Raw genomic sequence first — 6,000 nt, forward strand, 5'->3', positions numbered from 1 at the left:
CATGGTATTTATTCCTTTTCTGAGATGATAATAGTATTAATTTCAACCAGCCATGAATACTAAAAATATTGCACTCTATGTAACCGTAGTATATTTATTGCTAAATTAATGTATAGATTAATAGCATAGGCAACAAAAATGGCAAATATTAAAATATTTTCAAAATAAAAATTTTTAGTTTCAAACAAAATAATTTATGCAAGCACTTCATAAAATATCAACTGCTGTAGAAATACAGTTTGGGAATGTCTGTAGTGATAGAAAAAAGAATCACCTTTTGAACCAATTTTAAGGTGAGATTATTTAACAGTTTTCTGAACGAATGGAGGTAATTTTTGACCTCAAAGCCCATGGCTCTTTTCTCTCTACACCACAATAACAAAATGATATAAATTATTTGTGGTTAGTTTTTTCCCTTTCCATTTTTGTTTTGTTAGATAATAATTGAATTTATAAAAATTACAAGAGAGCACATGAAGAGGTAGATTTCGATTTTAAAAGACTGTCAGTATAAAACATCCAGTGTAATGCTTTCAAATGAACCACTAACTCACTCCTCAAACTGGATTTCTACGAACTAGAAACATAAGCCATACTTACTCGCTAACATCTTCATTCTGCAAATACTACTACATGCTAACTAGAATCAGCATGAAACACAGTTCCTTCTTATCAAGGGGCTTTCAGTCTGGTGTGAAATAATAGCAGTTGTATAGTTTGGTAAGTTTTATGCAGAAACTACTGGGCGCTATTGTAGTATACTCAACCTTTACCCGTTAGGAAAGGATTCTTGGAGGTACAGTTGAACCTCGAATAATGTGGGGGTTAGGGCTTATAACTTTATAGTCCTCCCTTTGTACCCTTGTTTCTGCATCTGGGGATTCAACTGAGGATCCTGTAGTACAGTACGTATATATTGAAAAAAAATCCATATTTAGGTGGACTCGTGTAGTCCAAACCTGTATTGTTCAAGGGTCAACTGTAGTTACAGTTGAGAGCTGGGTCGGAGGGATGAGGAAGGGAAGTGTTGAAGACAGAACAGTTTGTTTAAAAAAAAAAAAGTACTGAGTCAAGATTATGGCACCCTGGAGAAACTAAAAGTTTAACGTGGCTAGGTCATCAATTATGAGACAAGGAAGCAGTAGAGAAATGTGTTTGGGTATGAAAAGGTCAAATTATGGGTCACGCTAAAACATTTGGACTCTATTCTAAGATCCGTGTTTTTAAACAATTATTGGTAAAATGGATTTAAGAGGAGGGTCAGGGTTGGAGTGACAAAACTGATAAATTTACCCTGCTCATTAAAATATCCCTTTTTAAATATAGAGGGTTATTTTTTCCTAATTCTAAAAAAATCACAAGTATTAAGTTTGTTTAAATCTGTCCATATAAGAACCTCAAATAAAACTTGATTCTAAATTCTCCTAAAGAATATAAAATTAAGACTTCCAAAAGTATCTCGTTGAGTGCCATTAAAAGGAAGATCCTTACCCTAATGATGCATCATCCTCTGACGATTTAAACCCCATGACCATACTCTGGTTTCTCTTCAAAACGCATAAACCCCATGACCATACCTTTCTAATTATATGATAAGGGTTAAAGAAATCCATGAATCAAACATGATGCATGGTTTTGGCATTGTCTTTTTTTGTAGTAATTTAAAAATATTTTTCCATTAAACATGGACATATCAGAAGAATGCAAAACATAAAGCATGTAAGTGACAACAGAAGATTTAAAATGAAATTTCAAAGCCATTTTAGCCACTGTACTTTTAGGACCATTTTAGACTTTGATTCAAATTCCTATAGGAATATTGCCTCAACTGCCTAAGCTGTTCATGCTGCCGTTTTGGCTTGAGAATTCTAGAATCCCTATTCTTAAGTAATATAGAAATTTTAAATCTGAAATATCAGTTTTGTTGAGTCAAAAGACAATGTAGTTGAGCAAAGACCCCTTTTAAAAAAGACCCCTTTTCAAGTCCAACAGTAAGCTTAACTATTACTTGCTAATAAGTAGTATGTTAACCATGATTTGTCTTTCAGCTAATTCAACCAGAATTATACGTGCAATATATTCTTGAGTTTACCACCACACTCAAAACCAGTTTGATTGAAAAAATTCAGCATATTTTTCTTCACCATTTGTGCCTCTAAATTTGCTCTCTAGCTTATTTTGTATACAAAAGTCATATGTGTTTGAGTTTAATGAGAATTCTTTGAAATCAAGTAGACAAGATATCTTTGGGAATACTGTGCTTTATATTAGATAAATAGAGCTGCCAAAAATATTTGTTATCATTTGCTTTCTTTCTGATCACTGAATCACTATACGTAACCTAAAACTCTACAATTTCCTTACCAATATATTGTCTCCCTCAAGTATATTTTCTGTGTCTCTCTTCTTTATTCATCATTCTTAACTGTGATGATGTATGGAGTTGATAATTTAGGTCAGATCCCACTTTAGAAACTCCAAAGACTGTCAAATTTTTTGACACATTAAATGAATTGTTATTAAACAGATGTAATTTAGTTTTAATTAGTTTAATAGTGTTTGACCTAAGGAGAGCAAAGAACTCTTATTCATTCTGTATTTAATATATTTACTGCATAAGTATCATACAATCTTGGTCTAACTTATGGAGTAATAAATTCAAAATAATTGGCAAAATTAATCCAAATTTTGTTTTCATTTGTCACCTATTTTTGCTAAATTCTAAATGTGAACATGATATACACAGGTACTAGTATACTAGTACATGAGAGTTTGATTTGTTTCTTCAAGAGTAGTTAGGATGCTGTCTTCTGTTAGGGTAGGAGAGCTTAAGTCTGTGGGTCTTTGCAGATTTGTTGAAGCAAGTGATAGGAGACAATTCAGATGATAAGACACAGAAAGCAAAGTCATATAACATTTAACAGGATTTCTGAAAACGCAAACATGGTTAAGTGTGTCCTTTTCCTCTTTTGTATTTATACTCAACAATGAACACTTGTATAGAGATCTGTAGTTACAGTGTACCCCTTTCTTTCCCTGTCTTCCTTAAGGGGGAAAAAAGTATTTTGTGTTCTCTAAAAACCTAAATTTATACTTTTACATGCTATCATAAAGACATGATCAAAATCAATCATGGACCTAATCTAGCTTTGTTAGATTTGTAGTGCCAGAAGGAGACATACTCTTTTAATTTGACTATACAACCAACACTAAAAGCAAACTATCCACATGGTAACCCTTCAGTCAAAGGAAGATGAAAAGATCTTTTTTGAATCTGATTCTTCTTGGTCCTGGTTGATTATCTATACACCTTTTATCCCTGACACAGTTTTACATTACATAACATTTCTTCTGTCCTTTGGATGTAAATCTTGTACATTTTTATCATAAGATCTTTACTTTTTAGTGCATTTTTGTACTAGAGAGCCAGAACTTTCTCTTTGCTGTCTTCTTTCTCCTACAGGATAATGATGAAAACATCTGTTTTTCTTTTTCAGATAATGGGGGCGGGGGGAAGGGTTGATAAACCTTCAAGAAATGACACACATGTTGGAGCAGTGGCAACAGGAAACACAAATCTCGTGTGCTGTAGGTCTGGATTTGCAGTTGTGGTCCTGTAGTAGGTAAGAGATAGAATTTAAAGAGTATTTGATAGTAATACTTATAATGCTGAACCCTGTACATATTTGTACATTTAATTCCTGTGGCAACACTGTAAGGCAAATATATATTATTTCCATATTAGAGAAAATGAAGCTCAGTAGATGTTACTACCAAAGTCACACAGTAAACAACAAAGACTGAGCCCATGTTTTGTTTTGTTTTTTTAACATCTTTATTGGAGTATAATTGCTTTACAATGGTGTGTTACTTTCTACCGTATAACAAAGTGAATCATCTATACGTATACGTATATCCCCTCCCTCTTGCATCTCCCTCCCACCCTGTAGGTGGTCACAAAGCACCGAGCTGATCTACCTGTGCTATGCGGCTGCTTCCCACTAGCTAGCTATTTTACATTTGGTAGTGTATATATATCAATGCCACTCTCTCACTTCGTCCCAGCTTACCCTTCCCCCTCCCTGTGTCCTCAAGTCCATTCCCTACTTCTGTGTCTTTATTCCTGTCCTCCCTCTAGGTTCTTCAGAACCTTTTTTTTTTTTTTTTAGATTCCATATATATGTGTTAGCATATGGTATTTTTCTTTCTGACTTACTTCACTCTGTATGACAGACTCTAGGTCCATCCATATCTCACTACAAATAACTCCATTTCTTTTTATGGCTGGGTAATATTCCATTTTATATGTGCACCACACCTTCTTTATCCATTCATCTGTTGATGGACACTTAGGTTGCTTCCATATCCTGGCTATTGTAAATAGAGCTGCAGTGAACATTGTGGAACATGACTCTTTGAATTATGGTTTTCTCAGGCTATATGCCCAGTAGTGGGATTGCTGGGTCATACGGTAGCTATATTTTTAGTTTTTTAAGGAAGCTCCATACTATTCTCCATTGTGGCTGTATCAATTTACATTCCCACCAACAGTGCAAGAGGGTTCCCTTTTCTCCACACACTCACCAGCATTTATTGTTTGTAGATTTTTTGATGATGGCCATTCTAACCGGTGTGAGGTGATATGTCATGGTAGTTTGGATTTGCATTTCTCTAATGATTAGTGATATTGAGCAGCCTTTCATGTGTTTGTTGGCAATCTGTATATCTTCTTTGTAGAAATGTCTATTTAGGTCGTCTACCCATTTGGGGATCGGGGTTTTTTTTGATATTGAGCTGCTTGTATATTTTGGAGATTAATCCTTTGTCAGTTGCTTCGTGTGCAAATATTTTCTCCCATTCTGAGTGTTGTCTTTTGGTCTTGTTTATAGTTTCCTTTGCTGTGCAAAAGCTTTTAAGTTTCATTAGGTCCCATTTGTTTATTTTTGTTTGTATTTCCATTTCTCTAGGAGGTGGGTCAAAAAGGATCTTGCTGTGATTTATGTCATAGAGTGTTCTGCCTATGTTTTCCTCTAAGAGTTTGATAGTTTCTGGCCTTACATTTAGGTCTTTAATCCATTTTGAGTTTATTTTTGTGTATGGTGTTAGGGAGTGTTCTACTTTCATTCTTATACATGTACCTGTCCAGTTTTCCCAGCACCACTTATTGAAAAGGCTGTCTTTTCTCCATTGTATATTCTTGCCTCCTTTATCAAAGATAAGGTGACCATATATGTGTGGGTTTATCTCTGGGCTTTCTATCCTGTTCCATTGATCTATATTTCTGTTTTTGTGCCAGTAACATACTATCTTGATTACTGTAGCTTTGTAGTATAGTCTAAATTCAGGGAGCCTGATTCCTCAAGCTCCCTTTTTCTGTCTCAAGATTGCTGTGGCTGTTCAGGGTCTTTTGTGTTTCCATACAAATTGTGACATTTTTTTTCTAGTTCTGTGAAAAATGCCATTGGTAGTTTGACAGGAATTGTATTGAATCTGTAGATTGCTTTGGGTAGTATACTCATTTTCACAATGTTTCTTCCAATCCAAGAACATGGTATATCTCTCCACCTATTTGTATCATCTTTAATTTCTTTCATCAGTGTCTTATAGTTTTCTGCATACAAGTCTTTTGTCTCCTTAAGTAGGTTTCTTCCTAGGTATTTTATTCTCTTTGTTGCAGTGGTAAATGGGAGTATTTCCTTAATTTCTCTTTCAGATTTTTCATCATTAGTGTATAGGAATGCAAGAGATTTCTCTGCATTAGTTTTGTATCCTGCTACTTTACCAAATTAATTGATTAGCTCTAGTAGTTTTCTGGTAACATCTTTACAATTCTCTATGTATAGTATTATGTCATCTGCAAACAGTGACAGTTTTACTTCTTTTCTGATTTGGATTCTTTTTATTTCTTTATCTTCTCTGATTGCTGTGGCTAAAACTTTCAAAACTATGTTGAATAATAGTGATGACAGTGGGCAACCTTGTCTTGTTCCTGATCTTAGT

The sequence above is a fragment of the Kogia breviceps genome, chromosome 1, assembly GCF_026419965.1.
Source record: "Kogia breviceps isolate mKogBre1 chromosome 1, mKogBre1 haplotype 1, whole genome shotgun sequence".
Lineage (NCBI taxonomy): Eukaryota > Metazoa > Chordata > Mammalia > Artiodactyla > Physeteridae > Kogia > Kogia breviceps.